This window comes from Grammomys surdaster, unplaced genomic scaffold, assembly GCF_004785775.1.
Source record: "Grammomys surdaster isolate TR1022 unplaced genomic scaffold, NIH_TR_1.0 1149, whole genome shotgun sequence".
Classification (NCBI taxonomy): Eukaryota; Metazoa; Chordata; class Mammalia; order Rodentia; family Muridae; genus Grammomys; species Grammomys surdaster.
The window spans coordinates 1,616,413-1,634,435 of record NW_021605568.1 but is presented as its reverse complement, the minus strand read 5'-3'; the positions used below and the strand labels follow the sequence as shown (position 1 = coordinate 1,634,435).

The 18,023-nt window shown below is 40.5% G+C and overlaps 1 long non-coding RNA gene and 1 pseudogene across 1 annotated transcript in view; both read left to right on the top strand.

Moving 5' to 3' along the window:
- The window catches only part of LOC114634932, a 20,236-nt gene extending 3,635 nt beyond the window's left edge, over window positions 1–16,601 (top strand). Inside the window, exons 3-4 of the long non-coding RNA XR_003713394.1 lie at window positions 11,589–11,639; window positions 16,368–16,601. This is a non-coding gene — a long non-coding RNA (uncharacterized LOC114634932). The remainder of the gene's footprint in view (window positions 1–11,588; window positions 11,640–16,367) is intronic.
- Window positions 30–1,339, top strand: LOC114634931 (annotated as a pseudogene).
- Window positions 16,602–18,023: the final 1,422 nt, after the last annotated feature.

Genomic DNA, 18,023 nt, shown 5'->3' with positions numbered 1-18,023 from the left:
GGAGCTGGGGAGGTGTGCGCTGCTGGAAGATGCTGCCCTCGGGCCCGGGTGGAGTGAGGCAGCAGCGCTGCTGGCGGCTGCCCTACTGGATCCCAGTGCTGTTCATCAGCTTGCTGCTGGGCTTGTCCTACTAAGCTTACAGTATCCAACAGAGCATAATGTCCATGAAAAACATTGGTGAACAAGTCGTGTATGCCTCGTGGCTTATCATCTACTGTTTGCAATGTTTGCCTGGTCATGGTGGAAAACCCTTTTTATATTGCCTATGAATCCTTCAAAAGAATCCCATCTCACTTATGTAGAGAAAGAATTGCTGGAGAGAGCCATCAGGAAGTTCTAAGGCGAGCGGCTAAACCAGAACCATATCCGGCGCAATCAGATATTATAACAAATACTAAGTGAATAAAACCAGACCCCTGCCATTACTGTTCTGTCTATCATAAATGTATTTTGAAGATGGATCACTGGGGCTGGTGAGATGGCTCAGCGGTTGAGAGCACCGACTACTCTTCCGAAGGTCATGAGTGGCTCACAACCACCCATAATGAGATCTGATGCCCTCTTAGGGTGTCTGAAGACAGCAACAGTGTACTTACATATAATAAATAAGTAAAAACCTTTGGGCCGGAGTGAGCGGGGCCCGAGCGAGCGGGGCCGTTAAAAAAAAAAAAAAGAAGATGGATCATCATTGCCCATGGATGAACAATTGTGCTAGATTTTCAAATTATAAAAGTTTTTCCTCCTTTTCTTGACTTACTCTCTGCTATATTGCCTTTTCATTGTTGTTACTGATTTACAGAATTTTATCAGATTTTGAACAAATGGTCTGCCAAATACTCAAGTCAAGTTCCATATTCTGTTTTTATTTTTTGCTGCAGCTATGTTCTCTGCCAGCTTCTCCTCTCTCTGGTGATCACTGTCTGCAGGTCAGCAAAAATAATCTATGGTAGAGGTATTCAGAAGCTCAATATTTAGACATGGAACCAAAAAAAAAAAAAATGGATTCAGCTGATTCAGCTTGGCTTTCAGAAAAAGAAGCATGTGACAAGTTTTTGGTGATGAGAAGTACTGGCTGCTACCAATATTTTCAAGTCAAAGTGATGACTGTTCCTTTCCAGCTTGGCTTGTTAACCAGGACCCTGAACAACCATCCATTCCTGCAGGACTAAATTCAACAGCTAAAAATCCTGAAAACCATCAGTTTTTCTGCAAAGCCATTGAGAGAGTTCCAAAGCCGCCTCCTTACAGATTCTCAGACCTGAACAGATAGCAGCTCAAATCCTGGAAAAGACAAAGCTGATATGAGCAACCTGTATTAACTATGGAGAATGAGACTTAACTCTACAATCAAAATAAAGCCACTTTTGTAAAGTACCAAAAGAACAAAACAAGTTTCCACTTGTAAGCTACCACTGGCCAATTGTCCCTATATCCCTTAGGCTAAATACGCAAATTTTTCCTTCAGTGATGGGGGTCAACCCTAGCAGTATGAAGAATTTTGAGTAATCAGTAAACTGAGGCTTAAAGCAGAATACAGTTTAGTCTAGTATATAAACTTCTGTAACTAATATAAATTACTATTAACCTATAAAAGTTATTAAAAAGAAACTATTTTCTGCCAAAAATTGAGAATAAGTTTAAGGGCCAGTTTTCATCAAGATATTTGGGTTGTACAATTTATCACATAATCCTATTAGTCATTTGGTATTCTGTTTCACAAAATTTAGATTAAACTTAAGATTTAAGAAATTTCAACTCATATTTTCATGCTAAGCTGTATTCAGGAGCAGGCAAGAAATCAGCCTTCCATGATTTCTTTTCCTCTGATGTGAAGCGGGCTTCAAGAGAGAAAGCTGCTCTATGTACTCATTACGAAGCCCACATAGCTTACACCTGCCGGTCACCAACCATCTGTGGGAGGCTTCCAGTCTAGACTTTGTCACCTTCTAGAAAATTGGAGTATGAACACTGAAGCTCAAGTTCACTTTTCAAAACAATTAGATACAAACTTTTGGCAGAGTTAATATAACACTTTGACAACTTATATTTATGTAGCAGAGGATGGCCTTGTGGGGCATCAGTGGGAGGAAAGGCCCTTGGTCCTGTGAAGGCTTGACGCCCCAGGGTAGGGGAATGCCAGGGCAGGGAGGCAGGACTGGGTAGGTGGGTGGGTGGGGGAGCACCCTCATAGAAGCAAAGGGAAAGGGGATGGGATAGGAGGTTCCCAGGGTTGGGTGGGAGGAACTGAGAAAGGAGATAACATTTGAAATATAAATAAAAAAAAATCCAATTTAAAAAAAGAAAAGGAAAAAATTTCTTTTCACTTCTTCTAATTTGAAATCAAAGGGGAATAATGCTAATTATTATGAACAGGATTGCTTGGCAACACTCTATTGTTGGTTTGGATGCTATCAAATCTGATTTTTAACTACCTCCTCTAGTTTATTGTGAAATTACTGAGTTTCTAAGCATTTCTGATGGATTATTCCTCTGCATACATCTTTATCATTACTGTGTCCTTTCATCAAAACTCTAGTTGTCGATCCTACATATTTTTTCTTAAATGCCTGTCAAGATTAAATTATGCAAATAATTTAAAAATTATATACCTTTGGAAGTTTAGTTTACCGAGAACTAAACAATATGCTGTTTGGAAATGTAGTTTAAGGTAAACTAAAATAATGTGTTTGTTGATGCCATAGCGTTTGGCCTCAGTAAGTATACACAGGAGCTCTTGAGCCTTATATGCATTATTTGCAAAAAGGGGAATGTCTCATTTAAAAAAAATATCTGAGAAGTAAGTTTTATAAATCAACCACTAGAACAGTAGGCTGTGTGGTTCCTTTGGTACTACTAACTTTGAGAATTTCAAGTACATTAGCCTTTTAAAAAGATAGCTAAATAACTAAGGCGAGGAAGAATTCACTACAAGCGGAAAGACTGGGCGAGAATAGAATAATGAGAGATCCTTGCGACCACTCATCCTTGCTAAAGCATTTGAGAGCTTTGTATTAGAGAGCTTAGGGAGAACTGACATCAGCACAGTTCATTGTGTGATCCATGTGGGTGCAGTTCTGTGGATAAGGGCGATGGTTGCTGTCACGTATCTCAAGCTCGAGCGTTTGATCTGACAATCTACTTCAAAGACTCAAAGGATGAAGTATGCTTCACCTTTGGATTCAAGCATGTTTTGATCATTTGTCATTACCTGAAGTTCCAGAATTGAGCCCACAACTCCTGCTAGAAGTCTTTTTTTGGAAGCGGCATGTGGTATATTTGCAGATCTATGCAGCAGATTTTTCTGATAGCATAGTGTTCCTGTATCCATTTTCCAGTACAGAAGTCTATTAGGCACGTCCTTGTATCATACTGGTGGCTATGGTGATGGGGAGGGTTTACACCCTGCTAAAATATTGCTATTTCTACTATACTTAGGTTGTTTATGTACTTATTTTAAATATTTAAGTCCATACTCCTTAGAGTCAAATTAGAAAAAAAATTAGTATTATTCTTTAATCTTTCTTTTATGTCCCCATCTTGGTCTACCCTCTGACTTTTCCTCATCCCGTTCCTCCTCCACCTTCTCCAAGATGTCCCTCCACCCCACCAAACCTCCCCACTCCCTGGGGCCTCAAGTCTCTCAGGGTTAGGTGTCTTCTCTCACTGAGGCCAGACCAGGCAGCCCTATGTTTATGTGTTGGAGTGAGGGTAAGGTGGAGGGCTCAGAACAGCTTATATATATGCTGCCTGGTTAGAAAAAAAATTTTAAATATTTTTTTTCAGTAAAAAAGGACAAAGAAAAAACTCAACATGACTTCATGAGAGAAGGGACCTTTGAAGATCCACTGAGTTTGTTTTCTAGGAGAAAACAAAATTTTCCATTTGCAAGTGGTCATCAATTGAAGATAGCTTCTGGGTTAGGGATGAGGGCATGTGTCCACTTCTCTTTTTAGTTCTAAGACTCCATCTGATACAGATCTGTGTAGATCTTGTGCATGCTTACCTCCATCTCTGTGGGTTCTTACTTGCTTTGGTCCTACCGTGTTTAGAAGGCTTTGTTTCCTTTGTGTCCTCTTATCCCCTCTGGCTATTAACTCTTTCTGCTCTTCTTCAGGGTTTGATGAGCCCTGAGGGAAGAGATTTGATTAGGCACCCCCTTTAGGGCTGACTATTCTAAGGTCTTCCATTCTTTGTGTATTGTCTGACGCAGAAGGAAGCTATTTCAATGATGGCTGAGCAAGGCACAGATCTAGAGTATAGTAGAGTGTTATTAGGAGTCATTTATTGCTATGTTCTTTTCATAGATAGAATAGTACTATTTGATTTTTTTCTAGATCCCTGAGCTATCTAGTCTTATGTCCTTGGTCAAGAAGTATCAGCTTCCATTTCACATAGTAGGCCTTAAATCAATGAGACACTGTTGGCTTACTCCCACAAGCTTTGTGTCACCATTGCATTAGCATATCTTGCAGGCAGGGCACTACTGTAGATGGAAGGGCTTGTTGCTGGGTTGGTGTTGACATGTTTAGTAATGCTTGGTAGTTATGTGCATCTATTGTTTGATAGTTTCATCATATATCTGGCTAGCCTCCGCATATGATTCTCCTGCTCAACACCCCAGTTTCGGGATTACAGATGTCCACCACCATGGCTGGCATTATGAATACCTTGGTTTAGGATCAAAAAAGCTGCCCACACTCACTATCTCTGCCAATTCTTTCACACGAAAGAATTAATGCATTGTGCAAGATGAAAACAACTTGAAGATTGGAAAGTAAGAGACTGGATCTTTGGGAAGCTGATTCAGGAGTGGTTTGGGAGGTAGCTCAGTAGGTAGCTAGAGAGCTAGCTGTGCAAGCATATGAGCCTGCGTTGGATTTCAGCACCCACAGAAAGCCTGGTGTGGTAGTGCAAGCTTTCAACTCCAGCTCTAGAGGGGACAGAGACATCCCTAGATCTTGTTTACTTGAAGTGTCAAGTCCAAGGTTCAGTAAAAGACTCCATCACAAACAGAAGGTGGACAGTGTTAGGATTCGAGCGCAGTTTGGACAGACAACACCAAAGCCGATCCGATCCGGTTCCAAGGGAAGGGGTTTATTTGGGGAAGGGAGTGGGAGAGAGGAACGGGAAGATGGCGAGTGAAGAGAAGACGAAGAGAGAGAGAAGTAGAGAGGAGTAGAGGCTGGCCATGACCACGTGGAGAGAGGGGGAAGAGAAGGGGAGAGGGGAGAGGATAACCTGCAGGTGCTCAGGGTTGAGGAGCAAGAGAGAGAGGAGGGGCCAAGCAGCCCCTTTTATAGTGGGCAGGGTTACCTGCCTGTTGCCAGGTAACTGTGGGGCGGAGCATACCTGGCTGTTGCCAGGTGACTCTGGAGGTGGAGTTTAACAGATTGCTAACAGACAGTGGTAAAGTAAGACCTATGAGGTCAACCTCTGGTCTCCACCTGCCTATGTATCTGTGTTTGTTCTAGTAATTATTTAATCTCAAATCCGGTTTTTCTACCTCACCCTTTGATTATTCAATTCCCAGATAAAACCCTAAAACACCCAACCTTTATATTTATATATATAAGGCTTTATAGCACTAGAGCTGAGAGGTCAGGAGCCACCACCTCAGGTTAGAGCTGAAGGCTCAGGAGCCACCACCTCAGGTTAGAGCTGAGGGCTCAGGAGCCACCACCTCAGGCTGCAGCTCAGCCCTTTTGTTCCCACTTTATGCCTCTTTCTTAGTAACGCTAGTAAATCCTGAGTTTCCAGGCACTTCCCCACATTTCCAAACTCGTTGAAAATGACAATCCACACTCATTTGTGGCCTGCAATTGAAGCAGAGGAGGAGTGTGTGGGCTTCTTTGATATAATGTTTACTGTGTCTAGATACTGTTAAAAGAGGATGCTTGAGGTTTGTAGGTGAATTTACTTCAAAATAGCACTACAACAGGGAAAATGCCTGTGAGGCCTGCAAGCCCCTCAGTGATTAGGTAGAAAAGGAAGCTTCCAAAGCTTCATTGTCCATAGCATGGGGGCAGGGTGTTGAGACTGGGTTGGAGCAGACAATAGGCGGGGCTGGTGGAAGACAGTGAAATCAGATCAGAGGCTTTCCGCTGTGGTGAGCCTGCTTTATCTGCCGAGGAGCTGCATGCTGGGCCCCCTGATGAGTGAGAGAGTGATCACAGACTTGGTGGAGGCAGGTAATATATTTAGTGTTCTGTTCTTCTGATCAGTTCAACCAATCAATTTTGAGGCAAAAAGCCAGCATGTGAAATATTTGTCTCTGGTCAAGTTTTAGGTAAAAGAAATGCATGAATAAAATAAAACAGCTTACATGTGGCATAATTTTAAGTGTAAAAAGGGTGTTTCTTCAGCAGAGAAAGAAAGGAATGAAGTATGTAAGCACTGCCATTTACCAGAATCCCAGTGCTCAGGTAAAAGAACACACTTTCCTTACTTGCTTTTAGATCTAGGTGCTTGGTCTAGTCATAATGTAATTTGTATGGAATTACAATATGTAAGTTGTAACCATTGACTGTCAGTCTGAGAAAAAGATATCTCTGGGTTTTGTCTTTTGGATAAAAGATTTATGAATTCCATAATAGGTTTATATGTATAGTCTAGTAAGAAAAAAAACTGTACTTGTCTAGATTTGGGCACAGAAAACCTTAAATTCTCAAGAGTTTCTTCAGCAACAAGAAAGTCTTGGAGCAATACCTGGATTTATGCTAAAGGTGTGACTCACTATCTGTGATCTCAGAATGGCAGTGGTGACCAGGTAGAACACATACATGCTATGAGCCAGGATCTGCTATGGGGCTGTTTTGAGGAGAGTGCACTGAATATGTTGGAACTTGGGACATTTGAGTGCCAGTGTGTTGAATTCTGGTGTCGGAGAGGTGGTCAGTGTTCAGCTACCATCACACATTCTTTGTCAGAAATGACATCAAAAGATGAGATCACAGGTCACAATCTTCTCTAGTCTCTGGATGCTTTCATTAAAATTAAAAATACATTTATTTATTCATTTATGGGTGGCAAGCACATGTGTGGAGGTCAGAGGATCACTTGTAAGAGTTGGTTCTCTCCTTTTATTGTGTGGGATTAAACATAGGTTGCCAGGCTTAGTGGTAAGTTCCCTTTCCCACTGAGTTATCTTGCTGTCTCTGAGAGCTTGATCACTGGTCAGAATCATGAAGGACAGTCCTTTTCACACTAAGAGGAAATGAAAGTAGGATGTATGAACCTCTTCTCTCCTCTTTCCTCCTCTTGCTGTTTGTTTTGAAACAAGGTTTCTTGTAGCCCAGGCTGGTCTCTAACTTGTAGCTGTCCTGAAGTGCCGGCTCTTCAGTGCTGGCATGACAGGCATGAATCACTATATTTGATCCTTTCCTTCCATCCCCTCCCACCCTTTCCTCTATTTTTCCTTCTTCCTTTTTATTTTTTCTTTTATTTTTTTTAAATAAAATACTATTTTACAAAGACATTTCATGATTTGTGTGTAAGATACTGTTCTTAATTTGATCTCCTCTCTTCTCCTTTCTCCCTCTCCTCTCTTTACCTTCTTCCCCTCTCCTCTTCCTCCTATCCCTCTCCCTTACCAGTCCTCCTCCAGTTTTGTTTCTTTTTTCTTTTCCTAATCTCTTTCCTCCTCTTCCACCTCCTCCATTTTTTGGAAATATGGGTTCTCTTGACTCAGGCTGGTCTCAGACGTTGTATGGCTGAAGAATGACCTGGAATCCTTGTTTCTCAGGTTTCTTCTAAGTGATTTGATCCAGATGTGTACTGTCCCACCTGGTGCTGGCTTTTGATAGAGTGATGGAATCTGAAGAAGAAAAGAGATTCTTTATGTAAACTGTTAACATCAAGTTAGGGTAGCCATGTAACTTACACCGATGAAAAGGTAGGCCATGTTTTGTTTAGGTGAGCCTGATCAGCTCAGCATTCAGAGCTGACCAATGAACAGAGTATTTAAATCTTCTCTTGTAGCTTTACCATCTATCTCTCTGTATCAACCTGCCTGCCTGCCTGCCTGCCTGCCTGCCTATCTATCTATCAATCTGTAGGCAGTGTTTACTTTTTTTTGAGAGTTTAATATTTCTGGGCATGTGCACATCTTTGAATGTGGAAGCACACATTGTATGTATGTCTTTGCATCATGTGCATGTCTGGTGCCAGAGAAAGCCAGAAGATGGCATTAAATCCCCTGAGACTGGGTATTAGAGACAGGTGTGAGTTGCCATGTGGGAATTGAGTCAGGTCCTCTGAAGAAACACCAGTGTTCTTTATTTCCAAGTCACTGTAGTATTCTCAAGTCCCCCTTAGGTTTTGTTTTTTCAGTGCTAGGGAATCAAACTAATAGCATCACTAAGCAAACACTTAGCCCCTAATTATTATTATTATTAGTTGTGTGTGTGCGCATGTGCACATGTTCTGGGTGCATGTGAAGACCATGGATCAACTTGGGGTGATGTAACATGTTACATTCAGGAGCAATCTACAATGTTTTAGAAGCAGGACCTTTGACTGATGCCTGGGCTTGTAATTTTGGTTAGACTGGACTGGCTGACAAGTGAGACCCATCAAAGAGCCTGAATCAGATCAATCAGTCCTGCTTTCTGGCAGGGACCTGGCTTGGGCCCAAATTGTTTTGGTTAGAGTAACTATTATAGCTCCTACGTACCTGGTTTCATCTTTCATCTCCTGACAGTCATGGCTATGCACCTGTGTCATCATGCAAAATGGTAGCTGTTTTGATGGTGGTGGGTTTCTCAAACTGGACTTGAGGGTGTGCCAGGAATAAGGCCTGGCACTAGGTCACACAGTCACTAGACAGTAAATGTTCTATTACTCCTCAGAGGAGAGCCTTATGGAGTGTTGTTAACATGTCTGCATTCTTTCATTAAACCAAGAGTACGGGTCACACCTCTGAAATAGGTGGGACATCTTGTAGCTACAGGGTCCAACCTTTTGGACAGCTACGTCACAGGGTGCTTCCACGGTCCCAAAGTTTGTGTTTAAAGCTGCTTTTGTCTTTTATGTCATGAGCAAACATGTTGAAAGGATTTGAGAGATCTGGAAATTGTAGGCTGGAGCAGAAGTCAGCTGTTTTTAAAGTCTCAAATGCCTTTGTGTTCAGTCTCAGCCTCAGTCCAGATCAGGGACTCAGTGCCTGCTTTGTGCCGTTTCCACAGACTCTCGAAGCCAGTGGCACCTGGGAACTCTTGAACCTGTCTCTCAGTCTTTGGAGATAGGCTCTGAAGGATGGCAGCAATCCTCTTCTGAGACAGGCTCCTTTTGCTGCCCTTCAGTTGGAAGCCAAGATGGGTAGTCTTCTACAATGTTGGGCTTTCTTAACTGACATTCTGTAGCCTAAGGCTTGAAACTCTTCCAGCAGTTCCTCAATGACTCTTTTATAATTTATTTTCCCAGGAATTCTCTGACAAAAAGGTAGAAAGTATACATTTAGTGTCTTTACGTTCTGGGGCAATCTGGTCCAGGTATGTTGCTAACTGTAACCTCCCACTGGGTCTCTACTGGGAGGTGAATTGACTCACCTCTGCAAATGTAATGCTGAGAAATGCATGGCTCAGGTCCAAGACAGTGTATATCCATTTCTCTGGAAGAATCAGACTTGTGAGAATCGGAGATCTCAGATTTTTTCCTAAGCAGGAGAAATATATTCTATGTTCTTATCAGAACTATATCAAAGAGTCTGTATGCCACCTTTTTGAATTGCTGATTATTTCCTTTGCTGTACAGACACTTTTTAATTTCATGAATTCCCATTTGTCAAATTTGGGCATTATCTCCCATACTATTGAAATCCTATTTAGAAAATCCTTGGTTGAGCTAGAGAAATGGCTTGGTGGTTAAGTACATGTACTATTCTAACAGAGAACCCATTCCCAGTACCCATATCAGATGGCTCACAACTATCTGTAACTCACCTTTGTCCTTTCCTGGCACATATGCACTTGCACACTGTGGTGGTTGGAATAGGCATGGTTCCCATAGACTCATGTGTTTGAATGCTTGGCCATAGGGACTGGCACTATTAGGAAGTGTGGCCTTATTGGAGGAAGTGTGTCACTGTGGAAGTTGGGCTTTGAAGTCTTAAATGTTCAAGTTACACCCAATGTGAAACACATTCCAGTCTCCTCCTGGCTGCCTTTGGATCAAAATGTAGAACTCTTACATCATGGTGTTCTCCAACACCATGTCTGCCTGGATGCTGCCTTGCTTCCTGAGATGATGATAATGGACAAACCCTCTAAAACTGCAAACCAACCCCAATTAAATATTTGTCTTTATAAGAGTTGCCTTGGTCACAGTGTCTCTTCTTCACAGAAATAAAACCCTAAGACACCTACACACAGACATAACCATATAACTTAAAATAATAAAAATAAATCTTAAAAAGAGATAAAGTCCTTGGATGGACCTACATCTTTAAGGACTTTGCCTATCTTTTGCTATTGTCACTTCAGAATTTCTGGTCTTATATTAAGGTTTCTGATTTTGAGTTAATTTTTATGCAGATTGAGAGATATAAACATAACTTACTTTTCTACATGTAGCTATTCAATTGTCTCAACACTGTTTTTAAAAAGGCTATCTGCTTTTCAATATATGCTTTTATTTAAAAAAAAAACACATTTTGTTTGTTGGGGCTGGAAAGCTAGCTCAGTGGTTAAGAATACTGCTTTTGCAGAGGACCTGAGTGTGCTTCCCAGGACTTACATTGGATGACTGAAAACACCTGTGACTCCAGCTCTGGGGGATCTGATGCCCTCTTCTAGACTCTCTGAGCACCCGCACTCATATGCACATATACATACACATATCTATGAATAAAAATAATCTAAAGAGAAATCCAACAAGCCTTTTACATGGATACTGGGATATAACCATCAGTCACTATGATTATGGAACAAGCATCTTTAACCAGCAAGCCACCTCTCCATTCCAGCACTGCTTCTTGAGAAGCTGTGAATATGAAAAGCATAAAAGAGGACATAAAGAAAACACGATTGTGTGAATTTCTGCAGTCTCTCTCTCTCTCTCTCTCTCTCTCTCTCTCCCTCCCTCCCTCCCTCCCTCCCTCCCTCCCCTCGCTCTCCTTCTCTGCTAGAGACTGACCCCATTTACACATACTAAGCAAGTTCTCCAACACTGAGCCATACCTCCAGCTCTTTATCACCTACTAATGAAATGAGGACAGTTCTATAGTGTAATTCTTACCCTTTCTCCTGGAAATGTGGGATATTTTAGGAGTCAGGAGATTTAGTGATGTGCCTGTGAACTTCACCCTGAAAGAGTGATCTGTGCTGGATCCTCCCCACAAGACATTCTACAGAAAAGTGATTCAGGAAGCCTTCAGAAACTTGTCTTTTATAGGTGAGAGTGAGTTGCCTAGTACCTTATGTAGTTCGGAGTTTGGAAAGGTTCTCTGTACATCAGTGATGCCCAGTGATTTGAAATATGGAAAAAGAACATTTTAATGAATATTTCAGAAATGATCACTTTATGCTATGAATGCAGAGAAAATATATGGTTTTTTTGTAATGTAATTTGTGACTTCTGATTCTTCACTTTAGGAAAAAATTCTGGAAGACCTGAACATTGAAAATTGCCTGGAGAAATCTAAGGTAATTTGCACTTAAAAGAGAAAGCAGTGTTCTCCAATAAATATGGTGTGACAGGAAACTTGAAAAATAAGCAAGTGATCATTAAAAAGCCCGTGTTTAAAATCGATTTGATCTAAAACAATTCCTTCAAACAGTATTCAGCATTCACAACAGCATTTGTAAAGACAAAAATCTCAAATCCACGTGGTTTTATACTGGAATATATGGAGCACCAACTTGTTACCACAGTATGGTACTTTCTGATGGTTCAGTGGATACAGACATTATTCCAAGCATGACATTATGATAGTACTAAATTACATTCAGGCTTAGGGTCCAAGGGAAAGTAAACTCCATGTTTGCACTGAGGTCATTTTTTAAACCATTGTGCATAGACAGATATTTAAAATTTTAAATATTTTTTATCCTAACAGTCTTCCATAAGAAATATTAAATATGCCAAGTGTGGTGGTACATGCTTCTAGTCCCAGCACTTGGGAGCAGAAATAGGCAGATCTTTGAGTTCAAGACCAGCCTGGTCTATAGAGTAAGTTTCAGGACAGACAGGACTACTCAGAGAAACTCTATCTAGAAAATTCAAAAGAAAAAAAGGAAGAAAAAAGAGAAAAAACATATTAAATATAATAAGACATTATAGACATTGTTAGCAAAATAAACTTCTTAGAAACATATTGGAGTACTGTAGAGCAATATTGCTGTTTTGACAACAGCTACCTTTAAACCACCAGAAGTGTATTCAGTCTATTCATTTTCATAAAATATTACAAAGAATAAATCTATGTATTTAGAATAAATCTGTATTATGCCTACAGACATCTACATGGTGTCCAGCGGCAGCCCAGACCACAGACATCTATTTGGCCTTTGGTTATAACAGACATTGACACAGATATCAGTTGCAGCAGGGTTACAGACTTAGATATGGCCGTTGGTGGCAGCTCTTGGGCCAGGACCTCCTCCTATCTGCCTCTTCCTTATTGCTGTCGAGTCTCCAGTTATACCTTTCTCCACACTGTCTGAACCTCTAGGTTTCACTTTCTCTTCTCTATTTCCACTGGATACTCCATCCTTCCCAACTTTCCATCACACATTCACCTACTGTAGTGGCACCCATGGCAGGTGTCTTCCTTACATCCCAGGCAAGTGTCTTTCTGCAGGCTAGTATGGGCACTTGAGTCCTTTCTTGGTCTTTTAATTTTAAAGACGTATTTATTTATGTATATGCACATGTGATACCCAAAAAGCCAGAAGAGGGTATCAGATTTCTTCCCAGAGTGGTTGTGAGTTGCCCAGTGTAGGTGGTGGGAATCTATCTCTGCTCTTCTGTGTAAGACCAACTAGTGCTCTTAAATAGCTGAGCCATTTCTCTAGTTCCCTTTTGTGCTTTAAAGCTTTATATCTCTTGGTTTTTCATTTATATTTCCTACAAGCACACTTAGTACATATGCTTTAAAAACAAACACACACAGAGATAACCTTTACACATGCATAAAAACATTATGCCTACAGACATCTATACGGTGTCCAGCTACATGTCTGGTTTAGGTATGATTCCGATGACTCAGAGTGAGAGACTGGTGGAGATGTTATTGAACAGTACAGAAGCTAGTTCATATGGAACACGATGAAGTCACAGTACCAAGAGAAGTAGGCATTAGCTATTAAGGAGTATAAGCATTACCAGAACCCATAGAGACCCTGAGTAAAAGAACCTGTGGCCTATGGTAAAGGGAAACAGACCCACTGCCATCCACTCCTTGAAGCAGATGAATAGCTCAATTTATTTTCCTATTGTCTGCTTTCTGGGTGGCATCTCTCAGGAGATGAAGCATTCTGAAGTGCTTAGGCTGTGGGAGCACCTGCATCTTCTTGATGTTATTCCACAGCTCTGTGAACTCATCCATATCTTTTTGCTTTAAGATGTGCCAGGTTTCCTAACACTAAACGAGTTCATCAGAAGGTCCAGCTACAACAATAGACATTAGAAAAGCCTAAGGGAATAGTGGAGATTGAGGGGAGGAAATGTGTAAGGGGGCACTGCAAAGAGGGGGGTCTGCAATTGGGATGTAATGTGAAAACATTAATGGAAAGAAAACCCTAAACCTGAATTAATTATAATACAAGAAACATGGAATGTTGGTGATGCTTGCTTTCATGAGTGTGGTAGCATATGCATTTAATCCCAGCAAAGGAGACAGAGGCAGGCAGATACAGGCAGGTGTTTGTGAGTTGGAGCCCAGCCTGGTTTGCATGGGTTCCAGGCCAGGTAATAAACAAAGGAATAAATATTAATAAATGCTTAAGGATGACCATGATATGCTTAAAGGAGCTAGACACTGACCACAAGTGGTATTATATTTGTTTCTTCCTAGGCTCCTAACAATTTACCTAAACATACTGCCCTCATGTGGTGTGGAACCAAAAGAGGGGCCAGACCCATATTGTCACTGTTACAAGTCTCCACACCTTACAAGGATACATTTCTGCTCTTTAAGCCTAATGTAAGAAGCTACACTGTCATAACTGTTAGTAAGTTTTTATATCCTACAAGAATACCTTTGTTTTCTAAGCCTCTGGTAATTCATGCTTTTCAACCTATGATGCATTTGCAACCCCATGATGTAAACTCACCCACCCTTTTGCCTTACTCTGAACTCCTGAACCTGGGTAATGACAGCCCTTTTGCCTTATGAAAATGTGTCTTTCACTATTTTTATTGCCTCCTTCCTAAAATCCAACTATCCTGGAAGCTGTTTTGCATGGCATTTGTTCACCTCACAGGCAGCCTTGAGCCCTAAGTCCTCCAGATTTCTGTCCAGGTACTAATAGCCAATTATCTTGACAGTTCTATTAACCCTAACCCTTTCCCATAAAAGGACCCCCAAACCAGTGAGAAGCTGTTATCTGAAATTCCAACTTTGGGAGAGGCAGCCAGATGGTCAGTTCCAAGTTTGGCTTGCTTTAACCAGTCATGGAATTTTTTTTTTCAGGTCTAACAACAGACTTAAAAATTGTTATAGTAATACTAAGAAGTAAGTGAGTATTTTATTTAGGAATATTTTAACAGAAAGAAGGATGATCAGTGATTCACAATAGTCTTTGTTTAGAGTTTTTTATTTTAATTGGTTGGGAAATATAAATCACTGATCAGAAAATGCTATCAAGGGGCTGGAGAGATGGCTCACTACTTATGAGTGCTAACTATTTTTTGTAGTTTCCTTTCTGTTGCAATAAAATACAGATCAAACCCAACAACAACAACAAAAACTTGGGAGTGGAAAGACTTGGATTAGGATATTTTACTACCGAAATAGAAAATAAACTGACACACCACTGTTGCTAAGGACCCAGATTCAGTTCCTAGCACTCACATCAAGTGACTCACAACTGCCATGGTGATCAGGGGATCTAACCCTGTCTTCTGATCTCTGCTGCCACATATTTATATAGTACATACAAACTCAGGTGGGCAACAGACACATACACATAAACAAAAAAATACGAAAATGCTATTAACTTTCAAAGGGTGATCTTAAACTGGATATCAATATGCAGTGTACTTTTGGATGATCCCGACACATAGAACTCAGATAGAGCACAGCTTATCCTAATGAGCATAAAACTGCCATCACATCATACAGCAGCATCATACAGCAGCATGAAACATTCCATTCATTAAGCTATTCAATGTGTTATCAAACAGATGATTTTGTCCAACAGGTGTTAATAGAAATGAGCTTGTCATTGCAGGTGAAAGAGAGTTTCACAGCATTCTGTCACCAAGCAAAAGGGGGACTCATGGCCTTGGTAAAGAAAAGAATTTCAAGCTAAGCCAATGCAGATTTGGAGATTAAAACAGAAAAGTTCTCAAGGGAAGAAAATAAGTTCCTTAAAGGTTGCTTAAACTCCTTCATCCCTTCCCCCCACAATAAACAAACCTTTAAAAACACTTCTTAGAGAGCAGAGTCCATGATAAACAATGGCGTAGTGAGGCAGATTTCTGTGGGTAATTGTATAGATTTAGGAATGAGAAGCAAGTGCTAGAAAGTCAAGATCATATGTCATTTTAATCTTAAGAAATTTTGTTTTCTTCTTCCTTCTTTTTTGTTCTTCCATTTATGACACACGGTCTCACTGTGCAGATTAGGCTGGTCACGAACTCAGAGAACCTCCTACATGCTGGGGGTTAAAGGTGTACACCGCCATGGCAGGCTTTTCAATTTGAGTTTTATCAATAGTATCTCTATAGTTTCCTGGTTTCATTAGCAAAGAGAACGAGAGATGGGGCTGGGGGTTGTTTTCCATAATTTTCTCCTTCTGGCACGCTTCAATTTGAACATTATCAAATTTAGCCTCAACTTTGCTTTGAAATTCAGTAATTTAAAATTTCAATTTATAGACTCATTTCATTGTGAGTTTATAAAAGCAAGAATTACCAAATTTGTAGAACATTTGTGTTTACTGGAGGACTGTTCATTGTATCATAGAAAATATTTGAATATCTAAGTTATAAAAGCTAAAACTAGTCCAGATGTCTAGTTAGCCACACACTCATAGGAATGGCATATTTCATGTTAACACAACTGCAAAAATATATAATTCTGATCTGGGGCAATAGCTGTAGCTAAAGGACTTGCCCAGTGAAATTTGAGTTAAAACCCCTCCAGAACCTAAGTAAAAACCAGATGCAGCAATCGCACACCTGTAATCCCGTATTTCTGTGACAAGACAGGAGATGGAAGCAGAACCCCCAGGAGATCCCAGGCCAGCTATCATATGCAGCAGAAACAAGAAAGACCCTGCCTTAGCAAGACGGAAGGTGAAGGTGGGTGGACGCTCGAAGCTGCCTTCTGACCTCTGCACGTTCTGCAGCTCACACACGCGTCAGACGTTTAAACAGTAGATAACTCTTAATTAGTAGTATGGATTGAGACCAAATAACCAAACCAAACCAAACACCAAACCCCCAAATATTCTGTATATGTCTTTGAAATTTGTAAAATTGAATAAATTTTGCAAAAGCCAAAAAAGAGCAAAATTTCCCTCTTTCAATTAATCAGATCATATTAAGATTTTCCAGAATCAAACCAAGAATATTATTAAAGGAGGCATTTACTAGATTGTCATACATGATAGGGGCTGGTGATACAACAATGGTTGGTTGTCCCAGAGAAGCAGAGAACTTGGTAGCTGCCCACTCTAAAAAGCTAAATGCCTTAGGAGGTTCAATCTGAGGCCAAAATACTGGAAGCTCCTGGGGAGTCACTAGAACTGTGTCCACGTTAAGAGGAAGAAGACAGCAGAGGATCACAGTAGCATCAGTAGATGCTCTCAGACCAATAGGAAGGCAGGTATGTGCCTGCTGCTTTTTCCTGAGACTTCATCCAGGAAGTTGGGAAGTCACTGTTGGGAGTTGCAGCCCACACTGAGTATGAGTTTCTCCTTCAAGTCACTGTCCTACATATCACTCCTTCTGTGGAAATTTCCCCACCAATATACAGGTGCATTTCACCAGTCAAATGGACAACTAAGATCAACCACTACAAGTCCCTCCTTTATGAACTTAATAATAACCTATGTTATACACAATTTCTAAATAAAGACAATAACAAAGTTATTTCACCTAACATGATTTTCAGGTACAAATGAAAACACATTGTTTCCTTAGGTGTCAAAGTTCCTTGAGGAAAGCTTATTCACTTACCATATCATAATTAAATATGACAATACATAGCAATACCAAGTATTATTAAATCAATAAATATATTACATGGTAAAGGAAGAGATGAAAGAAAACATGAATATCTCCTTAATATATGTGTATATATGTCTTAGCTTCATTTCCTGTTGTACTGACAAAATATCCAGGTAAAAGCAACATAAAGGGAAGGGCTCATAATATTTGGCTTATAATTCCATCACTGTGGGAAGTCGCTATGGCAGTAATGTGAGCAGCTCTCACCTTACATCCACAGTCTAAAGCAGAGAGCAGTGAACTAACGCATGTGTGCTTGTGCTCAGATAGGTAACTCTCCACTTTTATACACTTGGAGATTCCAGCTAGGAAATGCCACTTCCAACAGTAGTGAGTCTTTCCACCTCATTTATGGAATCAAGATAACTGGCCACAGACATTCTCAGGGGCTGTCTCACAGGTGATTCTAGATTTGTTACATTGGCAACCAACACTATCAAGTACAAAAATAAACATAATTCTTTTTTTGTTGTTGTTTTTGAGTCAGGGTCTCCTTATGCATCCCTGGCTGTTCTAGAACTCACTATGTCAACTAAGTTGGCCTTGAACTAACAGTCTCATTTGCCTTTGCCTCCTGAGTGCCGGGATTAAAGGAATATGCCACTATACCCAGCCCAACATATATACTC